This window comes from Lissotriton vulgaris, chromosome 10 (assembly GCF_964263255.1).
Source record: "Lissotriton vulgaris chromosome 10, aLisVul1.2, whole genome shotgun sequence".
Taxonomy (NCBI): Eukaryota; Metazoa; Chordata; class Amphibia; order Caudata; family Salamandridae; genus Lissotriton; species Lissotriton vulgaris.
The window spans coordinates 1,011,228,920-1,011,252,641 of NC_141698.1; the positions used below are offsets into that span (position 1 = coordinate 1,011,228,920).

Genomic DNA, 23,722 nt, shown 5'->3' on the forward strand with positions numbered 1-23,722 from the left:
GAAGGAATGTGGTGTCAACTACAAGTTCACTACACCCTATCATCCACAATGCAATGGGCTTGTTGAAAGGTTCAACAGGACCCTAAAAGGGATGATTCACGGACTACCTGAAAAGCTCCGCCGTAGATGGGACGTCCTGATTCCCTGCCTTTTATTCGCTTATAGAGAAGTCCCACAGAAGGGGGTTGGCTACAGCCCTTTTGAACTTTTGTATGGACATCCTGTAAGAGGACCCCTGTGTTTGGTGAAGGAAGGATGGGAGAGACCTCTCAAAAAGCCTGCAACCAACATAGTGGACTATGTACTTGGTCTCAGCTCTCGGATGGCTGAGTACATGGAAAAGGCATCTGAAAACCTTAAGGCCAGCCAAGAACTCCAAAAAGCTTGGCATGACCAAAAGGCTGTCCTGACTGTTTATCAGCCTGGACAGAAGGTGTGGGTGTTGGAGCCAGTGGCCCCAACAGCACTCAAAGACTAATGGTCTGGGCCCCACAAAATCCTTGAGCAAAAGGGAGAGGTCACCTACCCGGTAGACCTTGGAACTCCCCGGAGCCCCCACAGGGTGCTCCATGTTAACAGGCTCAAAGCATATGTCGACAGGAAGGACATGAGCTTGCTCATGGCCATAGATGAGGGACAGGAGGAAGAGAGTGACCCTCTCCCAGACCTGCTCACTCAGAATCCTGATGATGGATCAGTGGATGGTGTTGTCTTTTGTGGCAGCCTCTCTGAACATCAACAGAAGGATTGTAAACAGGTTCTTCAATCCTTCCGGCATATGTTCTCTCTAACACCCAGTCAGACCAATTGGTGTACCCGTGAGGTTGACACTGGTGACAGCTTGCCCGTCAAGAGTAAAATCTACCGGCAGCCCGATCACGTTAGAGACTGCATCAAAACTGTGCAGAAAATGTTAGAGTTGGGAGTCATTGAACCCTCGGATAGCCCTTGGGCTAGTCCCGTAGTTCTAGTGCCGAAGCCTCACACCTAGGGTGGTAAGAAAGAGATGAGGTTCTGCGTAGACTACAGGGGTCTCAATGCAGTCACTAAGGTTGACGCCCACCCAAAACCGAGGGCGGATGAGCTTATAGATAGATTGGCTTCTGCCAACTATTTTAAGTACATTCGACCTGACAGCTGGGTATTGGCAAATCAGGTTAGCTGAGGACGCCAAGCCCAAGACAGCATTTTCTACCCCTGGTGGGCATTATCAATTTGTGGTAATGCCCTTTGGTTTGAAAAATGCACCTGCCACCTTCCAAAGGCTGGTGAATCACGTTCTCACTGGGCTGGATGACTTCTGTGCGGCGTATCTTGACAATATTGCTGTCTTTAGCTCCACCTGGGAGGATCACCTGGTCCACCTGAGGAAAGTGTTAGAGGCGCTGCAAGCAGCAGGTCTTACTATCAAGGCCACCAAGTGCCAGATAGGGCAGACACAGGTTGTATACTTGGGCCATCTTGTAGGTAGAGGCCAAGTTCAACCACTGGAGAGCAAAATACAGTCCATCAGGGACTGAGCTCCTCCAACCACCCAGACTCAGGTTCGAGCTTTCTTTGGCCTAACTGGTTACTACCGAAAGTTTGTCAGAAATTATGGATCGATTGTGACTCCACTTAATGAACTGACCAGTAAGAAAATGCCAAAAAAGGTTCAGTGGACAGCGAGCTGTCAAAAAGCCTTCGATGACCTAAAACAGGCCATGTGCACTGCACCTATCCTCAAGAGTCCAGACTACTCCAAACCATTCATTGTCCAAACAGATGCTTCTGAGTTGGGTGTGGGAGCTGTTCTATCTCAACTGAATTTTGATGGTAATGACCAGCCCATTGCTTTTATAAGCAGACGGCTGACCCCCAGAGAGAAAAATTGGTCAGCTATTGAGAGGGAGGCCTTTGCTGTGGTTTGGGCCCTGAAGAAACTGAGGCCATACTTGTTTGGCACTCATTTCAAGATTCAGACCGACCATAAGCCCCTCTTGTGGCTAAATCAGATGAAGGGTGAAAACCCCAAACTGCTTAGGTGGTCCATTTCCCTACAGGGGATGGACTTCACAGTGGAACATAGACCTGGCACTGATCATGGCAATGCAGATGGGCTCTCCAGGTATTTCCACTTAGAACAAGAAGACTCACCTGGTCAAGGTTAGTTTATTGTCCCAACGTTTGGGGGGGCGTCATGTAGGAGAGTAGGGTCTGCAATCCTATGATCACCCAGATTTTTTGCTTTTTTTTCACTGGTTTACGACTTTCTCTGGCTGTGGGCCTGCCAATCAGACCCACAGCCTAGCTGTTCTCTCACTAAATTGACATGTGTACCTTAGGTGCATTATCCAATTGGAACTGGGCCACCTTGTCAGACCCTGTAACTCAGGGCATCGGTGTACCCAGGGCCTACCAGGGGCTGAAGCATGTATTATGCCACCCCTGGATGGCCATCTAAATCTGACACAACTGGCTGCACGACAGCAGGGGCAAGGTGGTGTACTTGCCCTTTGCTTTAGATATAGTATACCTATATCTAACCCTAAAATGGACACCCGAGTTCCTATCAGTCACTCCTATGGCAGGCCTTAACACTCCTGAAGGCAGAGTGCGTGGAATCGTGTGAATTGGCGCTGGCACGAGCCGAGCCCGGTTGCAGCTTGCGGAACCAAGTCCCAATGGCTGTTCCATGATAACGCGTACCATAATGCTAACTTCGGTATCGCGTTATCAAGACATGTCGAGTAAGGTGTCATACGAATCGGGATACTGACCCCTCACCAATGCTGGCGACGGGGTTAGTATTCCACCCTTCTAGAGGGACACGACATGTACGTAACTGTGAACCCCGGTTAATGTTAGCTGAAGCCTCAGCTCCACAAAATGGATGCTGCCACCACAGATACGAGTCTGACCTCCTGCTGCTGGGAGTCCTTCCAGCGAGGAGAGCTTGGACAAAGGGTTTCCTGTCCGGGGCGGTGCTCGCACCATCCCAGACAGGGTTTTGTGTATCCTGGGTAGGCAGGGCTTTACAGGAAGGTGACTGCAGAGTGGCACCCCGGTGCTCACTACGCATCTGCCGGCTAGAACCAGTTCCAGGGGCACCCCAGCCCCTGACCTGGGGAAAGTGCGGCAGGGGAGAGGGGTGTAACCACCCCCTTCCTGGTCCCACCCCTAGGGCAGGACCTAGTCGCGTACCCACCCCTTTCTTTAGGATAAAGGCAGGAGCGGGGACCCTTCCAAATTAGATCATCTTTGAATCAAGAACTACTTTCTACGAAAGGAAACTCAAGACTCTTCTCAAGATTTCTCCCTTGTGGCTAAGGAGTAGTCACCCTGCATCCGCAGGCACCATCTAAGAACTCTGCGGTTTGCTGCACGTCCTTCCTCAGGAATCCGACTGCCCAGCTCGACGAGAACCGGCTTCCCTGGCACCTCTGACCTCTACCCACATCGTCAGCTCAGCTGAGATCCGTGGGTGCGACGAGACCTCGAGGGACCTGCCATCTTCAGAACCTGCACAATTTCTAAACCAGCACGACCGCCGAGGGATCCTCTGGTGAGTGCTTTGGGGTCCGAGAAGCCCCGACCCTGAGCAGCTCCAGCACCGAAGTTCAGCCTCCCAGCATCTCCACGATCTGCGTGGGGCCCTTCTGCTTTTGCCGCTCATCACGTTGTCTGGTTACTAGCCCGCTGGCTTGTGGCCTTCTCGACGACGTCCGACAACAACGCTGTTGGTCTGGTTGCTCCAGACTGACCCTTGCTCCCTTTTGAAAGAGTAGCACCCCGGACCCTCCTGGTCCACCCAAGACGCCATTTAGGTCCACCACGTGGCCCTGAATTTGCCAAGGCTTGTTGCCCCAATCCTGGGCCCAGCGACGCCGACAGCATCAACCTTCGTGGGACAGCTCGCACCTCCATCCTGGTCGCTGACAACGCCTCCTGGTCCGTGAGACTGCAGAGCCTAGCGTCGCCCACTCACCTAGTCGAGGTGACGATCATCCAGTACCCTCCTGGTACCCTCTGACTACTGGCTAGTAGTTACGAACTTGGTCCCTTCTGCTTTCAGGTGTCATCCATCTCTGATCCAGGCTTGGATCTCTACGAACTATCTCCACTGGTCGCCGGCCAGCAACTCCTTCCTTCCAGCTCCTGGTTTGTCAGCGAGGACTCCCGACGTCTGTAAAGACTTATGCAGCCGCAGCCCCTGGGCTATTTAACTTCGGCATTTCGGTGCCCGCATAGCCTCCTTATCTAAGAGTCCAGAGTCACTGTCGCTTCCGACTTACCTTATCGGGTTCGCCCGAGAACACTAAACTCTCCGTGCCCTCGGGCATTTGTGTAGATTGTGCACTTGAAGTATTTTCCTAAGAATTTTGTTGTGTGCTTAGTACCATGTCCTCATAAAGAGTACAGGGCTGTTGTGATTCTAATAAATACACTGTTTATTTTCATAACACTTGTGTGGTGTCCTTTCACTTGGTGTTCAAGGGGTATATGTGAGTTAGAGTTTAGCCCGAAGACTGCTCGTATCCACGCTACTAGGATAGCTGGTCTAAGGTTGACTTACAATCAATCACCATAAGGGTCGTTTGGACTGATGCATAGTGATCACTAGAATAGTGAGCACTGCATATCAGGCCAACTTCTCACAGTGGGTGAAGATGCTGTTGCATACAGGCAAGAGTAAGTCCGGGCAGGCCGTCAGCACACAGGTTAGTCAGCAGGAATCGATGGAGCCCCCTCGAGGACCCAAACACAGGGAGTTGACGGGAAGCCTCACAAGCACACAGGAGATGAACACCCACGATGCAGAAGATGCAGGCAGGACGTCGTTCTTTGAGCTGTGCAATGTTGGAGGCTGGTGCTTCTTGGAGTTTGAAGATGGTTTGTGAAGAGAGCCAATAAGCCTTTGCAGCGGTAAACTGGCATGGTGCACAGGGAGGCAGTTATCATCGGCTGGAGAGAGATTACACTCACCCCACTTGCAGGGAAGACTGGTCATGCCTTTGTAGAACCAACAAACCACCACCTGTGTTGCAGAGCCGGGAGATGTCCATGGGACAACAGGATCAGCAAACTGGTTGTCATAGTAGAGGTACCTGCGAATGAAGGGAAATGACTCTTTCACTTCAAGGGAGGTTCCTTCTGGCTGGGATTCAGGCTGAGTCCTTGGTGTCTCAGAGGATGCATGGCCACGGAGTTGCAGAACTTGAAGAAGCACATGGATGAAGATGCAGCAGCAGTCTTCCCATCGAAGCAGTCTTGTCTTTGGTCTTGACTCGAAGAACAGCAGAGTTTCAGTGCCCACCAACAGAAGAGTCTTTGGACAGACGTCAGACAACAGGCAGTAGGATCTTGAAGTTGTTGTCGGGACGAATCTAAGGACCCACCCTAAGGGGAGCGATTAAGTATCCCTAAAATAGGGAATGACCTCTTCTGTGGTGATCCGCCTATCAGAGGGCATTAGGGACGCTACTCAGCTGGCCTAGCCAGCCAGATGCTCCCAAGATTTAACATGGTAGAATCAAGTGGCCACCTGAAGAAGCTCTGTGCACCTCTCTAGGGAGACAGGGTGATGGACACTCCCCTGTCCTTTGTGTAGTTTTGCGCCAGAGCGGGAATCAAGGTCTCTAATCTGGGCAAAACTGGTTTATGCCAGGAGAACACCAAATGTGCCCTTCAATGCAGAATGGTGGTGCTCAGAAGCGCCCCGTACCTAATTCTAAAGGAGTTCTCCTTCACAGAAAATCCTTTATTCAGCCTCCCCTTCCTGAGTTAAGCACATCAGCAAGGGGGCAGAACACTGACTAGGGTCAGCAGCAGCACGGGCGGGCAGTCAGACCCTGTACAGCTACACAGGTAGGTATTGGGGAGGGTCCTCTAAGGAACCCCGAGTACATGGTATCATGCTACTAACACTGAAATCGGTGTAGTTGCATGATTCCAACATGTTTGATATCAAACAGGCCCAGGTTCGGGAAGCCATTATGTATTTATTTATTTATTTGAAAGTTTTATAGAGCGCGGACAAGACCCTTGCGGGTATCAGAGCGCTTTACAGTAGATGAGTTTGGTTATATATCATACATTAACATACCATAGGGCACAGCATTATTCATGAGGAAAAAGTCAAACAACATGATGCAGAACAGGAACGGCCTGGTGAATCATAGTAGTATAATGAGTATACAAACCGCAAAGCTGTAAGGTGCCGAGCCAAGGAGGGCTGATGAAGCAAGGTCGTGCAAACCTGGGATTATGTTTAGGTGAATTTTGCCATGAGGATTCCTTTTACTTTCAACTTTGAGGAGGGGGAGGGGTTCAGTCTTGTTTCCGGTGGAAGGGCATTCCATATCCTGGGTGCCATTCCGGAGAAAGATCGTTTGTACGTTTTTTTCTTGTTGAACTTTTGTGGCTTCAGAAGGAGGTTTTCCTCACTTCTTGTGGATCTGTTCCCCCCGGATATTGTGAGTTTTTGTGTGAGATAGCTGGGCGCATTGTGATGTAGAGCCTTGTGAGTCATGCAGGCTATTTTCAGGTGAATTCTGGCTTCAAATGGCAGCCAGTTTAAAGATCTTAGGACAGGGGAGATGTGGGACCTTCTTTTCGAGCCAGTGATGAGTCTTGCACCTGCGTTGGTGGCAGCTCTTAGGGGAGCTGTAGTGGCTTTGGGGAGACCGCATAGTGCAACACTTCCATAGTCCAGCCGCGGTAGAACTAGAGCTTGAACCACAATCTTGAAGTCCCTGGGAGGTAGGAAGGGTTTCAACTTCCTTAGTGTATTAATCTGAAAGTTTGCTCCCTTTGTTGCGTTATTAATGTTTTTCTGCATATTGAGGTTGCAGTCCAGAATTATACCCAGTGATTTCGCTGAATCCACAACGGTTGGTTGAACGTTGAATGTTGTAAGGTGTTTGATCCAATTGTGCATTATCAGGACTTTGGCGGGTGGGGCAATTAGGAGGAATTCAGTTTTCAAAGATTTCAATTTGAGGTGATTTTCTGCCAGCCATGTTTGGGTGGATTTGAGAGTGGTGTTAAGCAGATTGTCATCAAGGGTGTTGATCTTGAGGTACAGTTGTGTCGTCAGCGTACATGTGAAATTGCAAATTGGGCGCTTGTAGTAGATCAGTGAGTGGTTCCATGAATAAGTTAAAGAGTGTAGGGGATAGCGAGGAACCTTGTGGGACTCCTAGCGTAACTGGAACAGATTTGGACAGGGTGTTGTTGACTTTGAATGTTTGAGTCCGGTTTTGCAGAAAAGAGATAAACCAGTTGAGCACTGATCCGGATAGCCCCATTCTGTGCTTCAACAGGTCAATCAGGTTCTCGTGTTTGACCGTGTCGAACGCTGAGGAGAGGTCTAGTAGGATCAGTAGGCACGCTTCGTTTTGATCAAGTATTAGGAGAGCATCATCAATGATGTGTGTCATGGCTGATTCCGTGCTGTGGTTTGCCCGGAAGCCGGATTGGTGATTATTGAGAGGGTTGAAGTGATCAATATGGTTTGTCAGTTGATGGTGAACACATTTTCCAGAAGTTTGGCCAGGGTGGGAATATTGAAGATAGGGCAATAGTTGTTTAGGTCCGAGGGGTCAGCTGTGGGTTTCTTAAGGATGGGAGAAACCTGCCCCACCTTTAGGGAGTCAGGGTTGCACCCTTGTAGAAGAGAGCCGTTTATGAGTTTGGTCCAGAGAGGTAGTAGCAACGGGGTAAGATCTTTAACCGCATTTGCGGGGAGGGGGGGTCACTGAGGTGATTGGAAGGCTTCAGGGCACTGAGAAATTTGCCAATAGCGTCTTCAGATTAGGAGTAAAAATGACCATGCTGCATCATTTTTTAGAGCAAATTTAGACAGGATTTGTTGTGTTGAGATAGTGGGTAGGCAAGGTTTGGTGTGCAGGCAGGCGTGAGAGTTTAGATCATTGATGAGATCTTTCTTGATGTTCTCAGTCTTAGTATTGAAGTGATAAGAAAAGTCTTCATGTGTGGGTTGAGGTTGAGTTAGATCTTGTGGGCGTTGAGGTTGGTCCTTAGATTGAGTTTTGATTAATTCAAAGATTTTTTTTGGACGTTTTTTTGCCTGGTCAAGTTGCTGGCTGAAGAAGACTGCTTTGGTCCGCTTGACCTTTCGATAGTAGGAATTTCTCTTTCTTTTTAGAGTCATGAGGAGCTTGGCGGATGGAACCGATCTCCAGTTGTGTTCAGCAGTTCTAAGAGAGCGTCTGTCCTCGTTAAGAAGATCATTGAACCAGGGTTTAGAGACTTTAGTCGAAACTCTTTTTAGTTGCAGAGGAGCGAATTCGTTAATAATCAAGGTCATAGAGTTGAGGTAGTGGTTGGTGAGATCATGTACATTGGAGGACCCAGTGGGGGGTAGAAGTAGGTTCTGGTTTGAAGTAGGTAACGTGTTTGGGTTGAGTTTTATTCAGTCTCGTTTCCATACTTTAGGTTTTGTGGATTGGGCGCATTAAGTTTGACTGTTTCATTGATGAAGAAGTTGATGATGTTATGGTCTGACCAATCACAGGGGAGGATCGACTCCAAGTGAATGGACTCGCTCTTAGAGATTATTAAGTCCAGAGTAGCGCCTTTATTGTGTGATGGGCTGTTGCAAGTTTGGTTGAGGTCTAAGGCGTTCAGGAAGTTCTTAAGACGGTTGACCACTGAGTCGTTGGGATCGTTCCAGTGGAGGTTAAAGTCGCCCAGGCAAATTTGGGTATTTTGTCGACCAGTGTGAGTTGTGATCAAGTCCATGAGGAGTTCAGTGAAGGGGAGGTTGTCACCAGGAGGGTGATAGATGATGTGTAGTGAGCAGACGGGTTTTCCATTACTGCTGATGTCGAGGCTTATGTATTCAGAGGAAGGTAGTGCCGAGGATATAGCTCTGTTTACGGTGATGTTGCTCCATGTATGCATGCAATGCCTCCTCCAATATCACCAGTCCTGTTGAGCCTGATGATTTCATAGTTCGGGGGTACTAGGATGTCGATGAGAGGCGAGGAGGATTCTGTAAGCCATGTTTCAGTGAGAATTATCAGGTCCAGATCAGTGGAGGTAATGAGATTGGCTATGTCGGTGGCGTGTTTAGAGGCCGATCTGCAATTCAGGAGTGTGCATTTAAGCCGGGGTGTGGAGCGGGAGGGAGTGAATTCCTGTATGATTGGGACTTTACAGAGATTGGATAGGGGAGGGGTTGTGTGGGCGGGGTGAGGAGTATTAGGAGAGGGTTAATTTGCTGATGGGGGTATGTATGTAGATTTGGTACTATTATGGGGGAAAGTTTGAGGTGGGAGGAGACAGTGTTGAGTGGTATTGTGAGGTGTGGTAAGAGTAGGGGGGAGAGAAGATGAGGGAGGGGCTGGTGAAGAAGGGATGAAGAGCTATAGTCGGGCCTTGAGTGGTTTCGGGTGCCAGGAGTGGTGCGGATGAAGTCTCTGCCATGGTGGGAAGGGGAAGCATGAGATGTTTCGTTGAGGTGCTGCTAAGTGTATTAGTGGGTGTAGACGTCAAGGTAATGGAGATGGAAGGGGTGGATGAGTCTGAAGCCCTTGATGGTCGGGAGAGTGGATTAGGGGAGAGGCCGAAGGTCGTTCGGGCGGTGGCATCAGGAGTAGTGGTGGTGGGGGTGGATAGGAAGGCAGCTTGGGTATTGTCCACTCGTTCTTTAATGATGGGGAAGATGTTGTCTAGGAGATTTAGACTACGGTCAGTGGCTTGGATGATGATAGTACCGTTGCTGTAAATGGTAATAGTTGCTGTAGCTTGGAAGAGTTGGGAGGGGGGCGATATGGATAGCTAGACCAGGTGCTGATTTTCTTGTGGAAGATATCGGAAAGGTGGCTAGGAGTGCTTTCCTCCATTGGGCTCTCCATTTCGTGTGGAAGATGATGTTGATGGCTGTGTGCCCATTACGTGGGGAGAAGTAGGGATCAGCAAAGAGAGTTTCAGGGTGTGATTTGATAAAATGGTGTTTAAACCGTTTGGCCGATTTTTTTTTTTTTTTTTGTGAGGCCGGGGGTATAGATGATGTTGTGAGTGTGGGTGCCTGTGAGTTCCATGGTATGTGTGGGCAAGTAGGTGCGGATGAGAGGGTACCCGCGAGACTAAGGATGTGTGGGACCAGGGAGGGGTTCAGGGAGAGGGAAAGGGGGAGGATGAGGTTAGGTGGATGTGAAACAGATGCTACCAATGTGAAAGGTTCCTAATGTGCTAGGAGGACAGAGGGGTAGGAAGAAAGACATGAGGTAAGGAGTATGCGCTTAGGGCGCAGTGAGGGGAGGTCAGGGTAAGATGGCCGACTCCTAAATAGAGAAAAAAATTAAGCAGGAAGGTAGTCCTCCGTTAGTTTCCTTTAAAGAGGAAAAGATGTGTAGTCCTACTTTGCTGACCATTCAAGTGTAGGGAGGGCTAAGGGGGAGCAGAGTCCTATTTTTATGCTCAAGAACCAGGACAGAGACCATTTAATGACGCCCTCACTGACGTCTTACTAGGCACTTGGTCGCGGCCAGCCAGAGGGACCCCAAGCTTCGACCACCCAGAGTGCTTTTCCCACAGCTCTGCCGGATAAGGACTCTAAGAAGCTGGAGCACTTCAGCAAGCGGTTGTTCTCTTCGGCCAGCTTAGGGCTGCGGTTGGTGAACCTGCATGCCTATTGGGCCGCTATTCCCACGCGGTGTGGGATACAGTTGCCTCAGTGTCCTGAAGAGATCCAAGCTGTGCTGTCCGAAGCTGTTGCTGAGGTTAAAGATGCGGCTAGGTTCGCCATTTGGTGTGATTTGGACACCGCGGACTCACTGGGTAGGGCAATTTCTACGACTGTGGCGCTTTGTTGCCACGTCTGGTTGAAATCTACTGGATTCTCACCAGATGTCCAAAGCTCACTCTTGGACATGCCCGTTAATGGCACTCGCCTATTTGGTGCTGGAGCGTTTTAAGGACTCTCGGGCTCCGGCCAAGTCCTTGGGTCTCTCCACCACGCACCCGTCCATGTCTACCTTTCGTTCCTTTTGTGGCCACGGAAGGGGCGCCCCTGCCTGCTCGTTCTGTCAGAAGCCTGCGCAGAACCAAACTCAGCGCGGTGGTGGGCGTGGAGGTCGCTGTGGCCTCCCAGAGGGCCAGCGTGCGGGTCAGTCCACCTCCCCTTCCGCAGTATCCACCTCAAAGCATTCCTAAACTTTGGAACTCTCTTCCTCCTTCTATCACTTCGGCTAACTCTCTTGCCTCCTTTAAGAAGATGTTAAAGACCTGGCTTTTTACTTCATAATTGGTACTTGTCTACCTCCCTATCGTCCTGCTTAGCGCCTTGACGCCTATTTTGGTTTAGTGCGCTTTACACATTTTAATCCTATCCTTCCAAGTCCGAGCTTTGGGGTGCACCCCACGCCAGTGGGCGGCGGATTCTTCATCACCTTCCCCACTGGCGTTCTGTCACTTCCGCCTCCACATCCTTCAAAAGAGGAAGAGAGGCTCCACCGTCTGGAGCCAAAACGTGTGCTCTTGGTATATCTGAACCGCACACAACAGTTCCGGGTTGATGACCAACTATTTGTTGGCTACATGGTTGCCAAGAAAGGTCGGGCCGTGAACAAAGGAACCGTTTCTCGGGGGTAATTCTGTGCATCAAATCATGTTATTCAATGGCTAAGAAGGAGCCTCCTGTGGGGCTCTGTGCCCATTCTACCAGGGCAACAGCAGCCACTACTGCCTTGGGACGCGGCGTTCTCTTGCAGGACATTTGTCAGGCAGCTACGTGGGCCTTGCTGCACACGTTTACCAAGCATTACTACCTTGACAGTCATGTCCTGAGAGACAGCTTCTTTGGCCGTTCTGTTCTCCGTGACTTTCTGGTGTAATCTTGTTCGCAGACCTTCCACCGGGTTGGTATTGCTGGGGTATCCATTCTAAGGTTCGGAATCTATCACTAACGCGTCTCTTTCAGATGCACAAGTTACTACTTGTGTAACAATATATCTGTAAGAGACATTAGTTAGCGATAGATTCCTTACCGACCCACCCATCCTCCCCGTTCTGCGAACTGATTTCTAGGGTTAAGGTCATCCCTTTCAGGGCCCTAGTTTTATGGCACCAGTGGTCAGTTTCTTGCATAGCTCTGCGTTCCTGGCACGGAAAGTCGTATACAGAACTGACGTCAGGGCACATGGGTGGCGCCTAAGTAGTCTCCGTGACGTCATCTCGGCGCTTACAAAGCCAGCGACGGACGCGGAGCCGCACGACGCCACCTACTGCCATGCAGAGGTACTGCTAGCAAAGCTTTCCGGATCCAGTCTGACGCCTGGGGATATTCTAAGGTAAGGAATCTATCACTAACTAATGTCTCTTACAGATATATCGTTACACAAATAGTAACTTGTGCTTTACTGTTCTTTCCTTTCTATTTTTTCTTGCATGAAACCCCAGTTAAACATTTTTAGGGAATAAATAAACTAGTTCTGTATGTTTTGTCCAGTCAATAGAATGTGCAACCTAATGCATGCCTATTTTTGCTGAATAGATCCTCTGATTATTTAGTTGTACATTTTGAAATTATTATTGGCTTGCCGACCTTAAGCAGAACCTCCAGTCCTGGCCATATTTTTTTTAATCCAGGTTAAATGTAATTTACGTTTTAGAAAAATAATGTTAAAAATGTATCCCATAACTATGGCACTTCTATCAGGCTAACACATTTGTGTTGTTCTAATCTAAGTATCATATTAGAACTGGATGCCATGTTCGTTTTTATGCATTTAAAACAAAGAAAATTGTTTTGGTTTGGCAAAAAGAGCATCATCACCTTAGCCTTTCTTTAAAAAAAACAAATCTGTGCCATATACTGGAGGATCAGCTAAAGTAGCATTTTCAAGCAAATGTCACTGTGAGGATACCCGCACCTCTGCCTGTCAGGATTGTACCTTTGTCTGTCCTTTGCCTCTAACTGCTTTGCTGTCTGCATTTCCCTTGCTTCTTTATATTTCTATTTTTCCCTCCAGGTGTCTCTCCTTCCTTTCTAGCTGGCAGCAGTCCCCTTCATCTCAGAAGCGGGCTCTAAGTCTGCTCTGCCAGGCAGCTTGCTTACCTCTGTGTAGCTCTCTCAAGAAGGTAGATATCACTTTTGCTGAATGCTTGTGGCACCCGCTATTTCACTTCAACTCCTATAGCGCAAATGTTCCTTTCACTCACTTGCTTTTCCTATGAAACTGAAAATAGCAGTATGTGTTTCAAGATTAAAGTTTGAGAACTGGGTAGTTTCTTCCATGAATGTCAGACCAAATATGATCCAGCAGCCCCTCGTCCATCATGGTCGGCCTGCAAGGGGGTATGTGCAGAAACCTCAAATTAACCTTAATGTGTACAATGTAGGTTTTATAAACCATATTTTGTTGTTTGTAAAGGCTTACATTGCCACTTAATATTAGAAAGTTCAAACAACTCTGTTTCAAAATGGGCATTCTCTATTATGGTTAAAGCAGCAGAGCTTTTGATAACCTCTTATCACTGGTAATGTGAGTGGTTGACCAACATATGAAAATACACCATTTTCTCTTCGTTTTATGCTATATTGCAAAAGGAAAATGCTTTACACTTTGATGTATTAGCAGGAAGAAAATTGATTATACAATGGAAATGGATTGCCTACTATGAGAACACTCGCTCTCCCTCCCCACCCTCCCAATATGTTGAAATTTCCCCAAGCAGTAGATTGAATTCAGAAATCTGTATCCCAGTAACTAGATGTGATTCATTGTCCAATTAGTGGTGCTCACTTAGCTTTTGTGTACAATTTTCATGTCTATGCTCAGGTTATCTGATAGAGACATCTGGTCGCAGATTCCTTACCTTTGAATTTACCAGGCATCAGACTGGATCTGAAAGATTTTCTTCGAGCAATACACCTGCGTGCCGGTAAGTGGCATCATTGGCTCCGCTTAGCATTGTCGGCATAGTTTACTCAGTAGTGATATCCGCGTCACCCATATCGGCTCCACCTCGGTTCTTTTCTTTCCACGCCAACCAGCGCAGATCCGTGAAGAGAGCTAACCTATGTCACTTTTTGACAGGCTTTTTCAACATTTTGTCGTACTCTTTTTGGTGTGAAGGCTTTTTTCCACGATGTCTAAAAAGACTTCTGGTTTCAAACTGTGTGGTGCCCATCACTGCGCCATGTCTGCGACGGACCCCCTCCTGGTTTGCCTCTGGTGCCTGGAGCACAACCATGATTCAAAGTCATGCTCCGACTGCTTGGCCATGGCTCTGAAAGCTTTGAGGGAGCAGTCCCTAAAGTTGCTTGCGGCCCTGCACTCAGCACCACGTCACTCTCCTTGGAGGTCTCATTCACGGTCCCGGTCGAGAGGACGGTCCGGGGACGACTCCAGGAGTCCTTAGACTTGGTCCCTCCACTCAAAGTCGTTGAGTAGATCGGGTAAGAAGCATAAAAAACGTAAGTAGTCGAAGGGTTCTTCGACCTCTCCCTGTCTGTCAGCTGCCGAGACGGAGCAACCTCAGAGTTCTAGGCCTCGTTTTTTCTTAACCTGCGCCTGGGTCAGCTCTGGGCTGCCCCACCTTTCCGGGTGCTGGAGCAACCCCCACCCAGCTTAAAGAATTTTATGACACCAAGTGTCTCATATTTGGCCAGCCTGACCCCGCCGCTGTGCCTTCAGGCCGTCTAGGCTTAGAGGGGACTCCATTGTGTTCTGCCCTGGTGGCTCTGTCCCTGGCACCAATGTCCCCCCATTGTTCATGTCGTGCCATTGCAACCTTTCACGGTGCCAACCCTAATGCACCTGGCGCCGCTGGTTTTCCCGGGCAGTGCCATTCCCATTCTGATACCCGAAGACACGGAGCTGGTACTGCATCGACTGACTCCAATACCGCCGATGAAACCTCAGGGTCCTAGGTCATTTCCTGAGCCCTCTTCTGAAAGACTAGGAGCGGAAGAAGATTGGGAGGGGTCGCTGGACCCTTTAGAAGGTCAGCCTTATCATGAAATTGACTGGTGTGTGGAGCTAGGGTGAACCCAGTGGACTGGACACTTCTCCCCCTACCGTGGCCATAGAGGAGGGAGCTTCATTTGCTATGGTGGTGCAAAGGATGGCTGAGGTCTTGGACCTTCAGTTCCCTTAGGTGACAGTCAAGACTAATATCTTGACAGAGGTCTTGCAGCCAGGTGTCTCCTCTTTGGAACCCTTGCTACCTTTCAATGAGGCTCTTCAAGATGTCCTACTGGTGACCTGGTCCAAACCAAGCACAGGGGCTCCTGCGAACAGGATAATCGCCTGCTGCCACCACTCAGCCCCCCCATCAACCCAACCTTCCTCACCATCCACCCGACCCCAGAGAGCTTGGTGCTCCGAGCCTCTACCTCCCATGCTGTGTTCCCTTCTGCACCCCCAGACAGGGAATCCAAGAAGCTGGAAAGTTGAGTAGTAACATTTGTTCTTCCCCCATCCTTGCATTGTGAACATTGCATACTTATTGAGCTGTTATTTCCACTCACTATGGGAAACAGTTGCACAAGTGCTGCCACAGGTCCCGGAGGTGGCCTGGGTCATCCTATCCCAAGAGGTATCAGATGAGGGAGATGCAGCAAAGTTCGCCATCCGTTGTGGTCGTGACACAACCGACTCGCTGGGCAGAGCGATTTCATCGAAGATGGCTGTTTGGCGCCACTCCTGGTTAAGGGCTTAAAGCTTTTCGGGGAGCCTCTCTCATGGACATGCCCTTTGATGTCACCCGTCTCTTCGGAGACCAGGCAGACATGGCGCTGGAGCGCTTTAAGGACTCACAGGCAACAGCCAATTTCTTGGGCCTCTCAGCGAATACTCGTCACCAGTTTGCCTTTTACCCCTTTCGTGGATACGGAAGTGGCTTTTTAGCCGCACCAGCCCTATCCCAGCAACAGAAAGGCACATGTTAAGCAACGCCAGTTCAGTCGACCCCCCCCTGCCCCCCCAACACCCCCTTGCAGCCTCAGCCTCCAAACCCTTCTAAGCTTGCCCTCCAAGAGGGCGGCCAGTTAATGGCAGGATGCGCCATTACCTACACCACTGGCTTGCGGTCACATTGGACAGCTGGATTCTCCAGATAGTCCAAAGGGGCTACTCCCCTCTCCTTTGAGACTAAACCTCCCTCCATATCTCCATTTTACGACCAGCTGATGAAGAATCATCTCCTTTTGCTTCAAGAGGAAATCCTGACTCTCTTAGCCAAGGGAGCCATAGAGAAGGTTCCGGCACCAGAAGTAGACTGCGATTGCTGTTCGCACTACTTTCTGATCCTGAAAAAAGGACAGGGCCCTTCGTCCTATCCTAGATCTATGAGCCCTCAACTTCTTCCTCAAAAAGGAAAAGTTCAAGATTTTCACATTGGCTCAGGTCCTGTCTGCCCTGGACCCTGGAGACTGGATGGTAGCGTTGGACTTGCAGGACTCCTATTTCCATATTCCCATCCTGCCTGCTCATCTGCGGTTTACCGTAGGCCACAAGCATTTTCAGTTCACCCTGCTTCCCTTTGGCCCTACCAGCGCCCCTTAGGTGTTCACAAAGTTGATTGGCAGTGGTCGCAGCTCAGCTGGGCAAATCAGGGGTGTCAGTCTTCCCGTATCTTGACGACTGGCTGTTGAAGGCCAGCTTGCATCTTCCACCTCCAGACTATGGCGGACCTTCTATATTCGCTAGTGTTCACTATCAAAGTGCCGAAGTCACACCGGACACCATCTGATACACTCCCTTTCATCTGACCTTTCTGGACACAGTGCAGTTTCGGCCCTATCCCCCCCGAGTGGCGATTCCAGGATATTCAGGGTATGATACCGATGTGTCCGCCTCTATCCTGGATTTCGGCGAGAATGAATGCTGCTGTGTGTCCTGCTAGAGACACATGCCAGATGAGCATATGTGGGCTCTGCAGTGAAACCTGAAGTTCCAATCGTAGCAGTATCAGGGGAATCTCTCCAACATGGTCCAGCTTTGGGAGGGAACTGCAAGGGCCCTGCAGTGGTAACTAATAAACCACCATTGGCAGACCCTTCTCCCTTCCCCAACCAGATCTGAGAGTGGCTTATAGATGTGTCACTCCTGGGATGAGGCTGCCATCTGGGAGAGGTGGAGAGCAGAGGCTGCTGGTCTTCTGCGGAATCCAGACTCCACATCAACCTGTTCTGTTAGATCCGGTTGGCATTGAAAACCTTACCACCTTATATAATTGGAAGGCTTGCACAGGTGTTCACAGACAACACCACCGCCATGGGGTACCTGCAACAAACAGGATGGGGTGAGGTTGTGGACCCTTTGTCAATAGGCCCTGCATCTCTGGACATGGCTGGAACATCAGGACATATCCCTGGTGGTTCAAAACATGGCAAGCTCTATGAACACCAGGGCAGGCAGGCAAACTCAGCCAACGATACTCAGTGAATCACAAATGTGATCTCCATCCTGAATTGGTGCAATATCTCTTTCAACAGTGAGGAGAACCTTGATTATATCTGTTCACAACCAACAAAAATGCGCAGTGTCAGCAGTTCTGCGCACTGGAGTTGTCAAAGCGGCTCTTGCTCAAAGCCGCTTTTCATCTCAAGTGGAGCTCAGACCTCCTGTACACCTTTCTGCTCATACCACTCCTGCCTAGAGTTCTCAAAAAAATCAGAAACAACCAGGTTCAAATCAGTCTTGTGGCTCCAGACTGGGCACGGAGAGTCTGGTAGCCAGAGCTTGTTGAGCATGGCCATCGGTCCTCCGATCAGACTGCCCTTCGGGATGATCTTCTGTTGCAGCAGCAGGGAAGAGTTCTCTACCCGTACCTGTCAACTCTTCAACTTCTTGCTTGCACATTGAGTGGCAACAGTTGACAACTTTCGAGCTTCCTCCCGTAGTCTTCAAAGTTGTCTTGGCAGCCAGGTATCCCTCCACCAAGATGGTATATGCTTGCTGTTGGGGAAAATTTGTGACATGTTTTACAGAACCGGAGATCGAACCCCTTTATGCCCCCTTTTCTCAGGTTCTTCTCTTCATACCTTCTCTTGCCCAGCAGGGCTGTGCTCTGGGCACTCACATGGGTATCTTTCTTCTATTTCAGCTTTTATGTGGTTTCCTAATGAGCCATCCCTCTTCAAATCCACTATTGTAAATAGACTTTTGAAAGGTTTACAACATGTATTCCCACCTTTTCCTTTCTTTATGCCTCAGTGGGGATTCAGTCTTGTCCTCTCCTTCCTTTTGTGTGCTCCTTTTGAGCCTTTTGCACAATTGTCCTCCCAGGCTCATTACAATCAAGACAGCCTCGCATCTTCCCCGGAGGGTCAGCGAGCCTCTGGCTTTATCCAAGCCCCCATACTGGAACATATACGCAAACAAACTGGGTAGATGTACGAGAGCTACCTTTCTAACGAAAGCGGTCACTCCCTTTCACGTAGGACAATCCATCACTCTGCCTACTTTTTATGCTCCTGCACATCCCCCCAAGGAAGAGGAGCAACTTCACCATCTGGACCCAAAAAGAGTGTGGTCATTGACCACACAAAAGAGTTCTGGGTGAATGACCGACCTTTTTTGGGGTGTGTGAACGCTTGTCCCCAAACTACCGTCTTCGCTTTATCCACTTTAGGTATTTACATAGGCTCTACCGGACTCCTGCTCAGTTGCACAAGATTGGGCTTATCCCCAATGACAGATGTCAGCGCTGCTCTGCCCCTGCTGTAGACTTTTCCCACCTCGCCTGGCTGTACCTTCAGATCTCCGCATACTGGCTTGAGGTCTGCGCCGCGATTTTCTGAGATCACCTTTTCACTGGTCCAGCCGGATCCTCTGCTTTGCCTCCTAGGCTTCGTTAAATTTTGCCCAGATGCCACAAAGCCGCTTGACTGCGATGCTTCTTGTCCTTGCGTGGCGCAGGGTCTCCATGTATCTAGGCATACCACCCCCAGTACTCAAAGTAATCTAAAAGTAACAAAAAACTAATTACTGTGAAATTGCACCTGTCTTCAAAGCATTTACCAATCTGTAGCAATTGTAATTTAAAGCAAACTATTTTTTAAAGGATATATCACTTACCTGTCCAGCTTGGTTCTAAAATAAAACATAAGTATACCTTATCTGAAAGAAACACATTACTGATAGATTCCTTACCTTAGAATTACCCCAGGCATTGGACTGGATCCGGAAAGTTTTTGTCAGTAGTACCCATGCGCGTCGATAGGCGCTGTCGTGCAGCTCTGTGTATGTCATCTAATAGAGACGTCTAGCTGCAGATTCCTTAACTTAGAATATCCCAGGCGTCAGACTGGATCCGGAAAACTTTCTGCAGCAGCACCTCTGCTCGCTGGGAGCGGCGCTGCATGTCTCCGCCCTGACGTCATCCACAGACGTGACGTCAGCAGAGCCATATATGCCCCTCCCGACGTACTGACGTCAGTTTTCTCCTTTTCCACGTCCCAACGCGGATCCTGGAAAACCGGCAGGTCCGTGACCTGTTTTTCAGGTTTTTGGCGTCCCAGAACAGTGTGCAATGCCTTCGGGCTTTAAGGCGTGTGAGACCTGTGCGCGTCAGATGCCAGTAACGGACCCGCAGGCCATATGTATACGGTGCCTTGGAGTGCACCACGACTCCAAAGAGTACGACGATTGTCAGCGGGTGAAACCAGAGTTGGATGAAATTGCTGGCCGCACGGCTGTCCGGTCCTGCACCTTTGCGTCGCTTCTCTCGGGATCGAGCCCACTCCTGAGCCCGTTCCCGCAGACATCGTTCGGATGCATAGAAACATAAACATAAGTCCAGGAGGTCTTACTTCCATACTCGTGACTTGGGCACCTGCTCTTCTCGCTCCCTGCCAGGAACAAGCGTCCGAAGGTAGTGTCCTCCGTACCCCCCCTTTCCGGGTACTGGAGCAGCACAAACCCAAATGGAGGCTTATTCTGAAGCACTCCGCTCTTACTTTGGGTCCCTCCTCTCCTACTTTGGGCCCCCCCCCCTCTCCCTGGTGCGCCTTCGGATCCCATAGAGGTGGAAGGCACTCATGTTGGGTCTTCGCTGGTGGATTCGTCCTCGGCTGTGTGCATCGTCTCCGGTTACGGAGCTGATTCGACGCCAACAGGACAGTTCTGTGGGTCCTCCCAATCGTCCGTCTAGCCCACCCCGTCAGTCTCTGCATAGCCCTGAGCAGCTCCCTGCGTCGACGTCGGAGGTGGCGCCGGGCTCTACGCCCTGTTCCCCACATGTTGCAGTGAGGTCGACGTCGGATGACGCCGAGCCCGAGTCCCCATTGGAGGTCGCCGACGTCCATGTCTCCTCTATTTCAGAAGGTTGATATTCCATCCGACTCCTCAGATGTTGATGCGACCACCACGCGGTGCCGGCGTCTACGCGTCTTCTTATGCCACATGCTGACACTCCTCTGGACTCCACTGATTTGCGGCCATTTCGGCCCATGGTGCAGGTACCTTGTGTGGGGTGGACTCGGTATCAGCCCCCGGCTCCTCCACTGTTGCTGTTTAGTCTCCAGCCATCCCCTACAGATGGGTTATTGTCACCTCCCCGGATGGCAACTGAGGCTACTGCTGCCTAAGCACGGGCTATTCACAGGGTAGCTGCTATTCTTTGTTTTCAGCCCCCTGTGAGTGTTCTTCCTTTTGATCCTTTGTTGGACCTTCTCCATATGAAGTTGGTTGAAGTGGAACCTTTGCTGCCCCTTGGGGCATCCTTGTGTGACATCATGCTGGGCACATGGACGAGGCCTTCCTCTGGTGACCCTGTTGATATGGCCATAGCTTCTGCATGATAGCAGGGGAATGGTGCAATTTACCCTCCACCCTTCTCTTGATGCCACTGACTCGGTGGGACAAGCTCTTGCTCAGTCGGTGGCCTTGCGCCGCCATGCTTGGCTGCGCGACAGTCATTTCCCGAACAATGTTCGGGATGATCTTCGGGATCTGCTGTTCAATGGCGTGGACTTTCAGATTCAGTGGTCTCCCGCCTCATGTCAGGGCTACCATGACTCTTGCGGCGAGCCCTTTTTGCCTTATGAGTATTCTTTTATTCTGCTTAGGCGATGTTGCCTTGTTGGTCTGATTTCATATATGTCCCGGTCCTCTGCGTAGCATCCGGATAGTGTAGGCGGTCGGTCCGCCATCTCAGTAATCTGTACGTGCAGCCAGACGGCTAGTTCTGTCTTTCCTTTCAGTCCTCTGAATGTGTGCTTTGCCCAAGAGGACTCCCCCTCGCAGGGGTTGACACTTAACCTATGTAGGGTATTTATAGGCTATTCGGTAGCTGCCTTAGCCTTGATACGCTCCTGTGGAGTTTTTCGCCACAATCTTGCTATGGGCCTCTTTTTTAGGCTGTTCTGCGATCCTGACGTTAGCATCGCTCTATTGCACCGTCGGTGCAGTTTGCTCTGGCAATCCTTCTACACCTCGGTATGGGTTTCTTACCGTATGGCTTCTGCCTCGCCTGAATTCACGGGGACGTTTTTCAGCGTCGATGTGATCTTCTTGCCCTTGATGGCTTTCTTCTTTTGCCAGTCATTATGTTAGGGCCCTTGTTCTGTTAAGTTCAGGCGCAGTTCTCAGCACTGATGTTCTATCCGTTTTTGCACCAGAATACAACCATTGTGTGGTATGCTTCTTAGTGTTGGCGCATCCTGGGAATGCACCCCGGTATAATTGCTATCATAGGGTGTTTCCGTTGTTTCTTCCACTTCTGTGGTGCAGGTTCTCCCCTCCCCTTTAAGGTTTGGGGTAAGATTTTTCGTACTTCAGCCCTTACTGGGCTAGTGTTTGAAGGTGGCGGCTTCGCCATGTACCTCTCTACTGTACCTTGCCTTGTACCCTTGTTTTCAGGGCACTTTCCCAACAGTAACTTTTACACATTCCCTGCTGCTTTCCGCACAGTTGTTTTCAACACTTCTGCTTGGATTCCTGCTGTACCACACTCGAGGGGAGTGTTCTCTTTAAGATACTTGCTTCTTGAGTCCTTGTACCATTTGGTTGGTCCTGACTGTTTCCGACTGTTGTGTCTAGCTCCGTCTCCTCCTCTATCTTGCGGGGTAACGTTACTCCTCCTGGGTGAGGGGCTGATGTAGCTTAATAGTCTGGACATTATTTCGTCCACTTTTGCTACCTCATGACTGTTGGTACTTTTCGCATCCTGTGTCACGCTTCATTTCTGGGCATATTTCTTTGCCCCTATATCTGCTCTGTGCTGTTACACAGCAAAATCATGCTGTCAACGTTCCTTCATTCGGTGTCCGTGGTCATTGTCCTGGTCTGCTCGCCTACATGCTCTTATTTTGATGTCCAGCTTGCTGGTGCCCCTTTTTGTCAGTTGCCTTCTTGCTATTGGGTCTCTCGCATCTGGGCTGCTCATGCAACCCTACAGGAGGGTTCTTGTTTTATTTTGTGTGGTTCTACCGTCCACACGGTATACTTCTGTTTCGTCCAGTCTTCCACTTGACTATCATTCTCACTGTAGTCCTGGTTTGGGTGCTTCTGATGGTTGCATTCAGCCCTTTCACATGCCTCATAACAGAGTGACTCTTCTACGGCGTGTGTTCTGTTTCTAGTACTACTGGCACTTTCTGTTAATGGATTGGCATCCTGCCAATACTGTCCTACGTATTTGGTTGGTACAGGACTCAACAGTGCTTTTTTCCACTGTTGTGCGTACGGGAGCGGTATATGTTGACTCTGTCCTACCGGTTGTCTTCTCTCTGGGTTTTACTTACGGTCAGCACACCAAATCCTGCGGATCCATCAGACCCTGGGATCTGAAAGAAAAAGGTTAGTATTAGATTCCTTACCTTAGAATATCCCCAGGCGTCAGACTGGATCCGGAAAATTTTGCATAGCAGTACCCCTGTGCGTCGGTAGGCGTCATCTGCGGCTCTGCGTCCGTCGTTGGTGCCGGGATGACGTCGTCGGAGTACTTAGACACCGCCCTCACACGCTGACGTCAGTTCTTCTTTTTTCCGCGCCAGCAAGCGCAGGTCCGGAGAAAGTGGTACCCTTTAGTCAATTGTTTACTAAACTTTTTGGATGTTTTGATCTGTTTTTCGAGTCGAACGACTCCGACGGTGCCGGTAGGGATGCCCGGGTTCAAACCCTGTGTCGACTGCAGTCGGTTACCGACCTCCATTGCTGGTGTCTTCATTGCCTGGGGCCCGACCACGATGACAAGTCATGCCCCGACTGCCGGGCCTTGACGTCAAAGGCTAGGCGGGAGCGGTCCCGCAAGCGCCTCGAGCTCCGGCAGTCGGCCCACGCCGTTCGAGGTCCCGGTCCGGAAGGAGGTCGAGGGACCGGTCGCGGGGCCAGAGTCATCATAGCTCCCGGAGTCGTCATCATTCCTAGGGCTCCAAGTCCTCAGGTAAGAGGCACAAGAAGTCGAAGAGGCGTCATCGGTCTTCTGACTCCCCCCCCCCCCCCCCCCCCCCCCCCCCCAACGCTCGCACAACGCGGCCGGGTGTTCGGGCAACACCACCCATGCGGCTCCGCCGCAGCCGTCGCGGCGTGCTCCATACCCGCCGGTCCCTGGGCAGAACGCAACGCTAGAGGAGATCGAGGCCTTCCTCATGGCCATGAGGTCGGTCACTCTTCCATCGGGTTCCGCCGTGCCTTCGGGCCCAGCGGCCCCGACTGGGTCCCCAAGCGGGCCGGGTGCTTCGGCCCCGCGCCGTCGGCGACTTCGGTCCCGACGCCGCAGGGTCCCCCTGGATCCGGTTCCAGATCCGAGTCGTCGCTGG

General features: G+C 50.2%; 1 protein-coding gene across 4 annotated transcripts in view; it reads left to right on the plus strand.

Moving 5' to 3' along the window:
• Window positions 1-23,722, plus strand: part of DNAJC13 (DnaJ heat shock protein family (Hsp40) member C13) — a 1,694,551-nt gene that overhangs the window by 1,646,676 nt on the left and 24,153 nt on the right. The window contains exon 57 of one of the 4 annotated variants that reach the window (XR_015300721.1): window positions 12,981-13,089. The exons of the other annotated variants lie outside the window; for them this stretch is intronic. The gene's annotated coding sequence lies outside the window, so the exon portion shown is untranslated. The remainder of the gene's footprint in view (window positions 1-12,980; window positions 13,090-23,722) is intronic. 4 annotated transcript variants of the gene reach the window in all.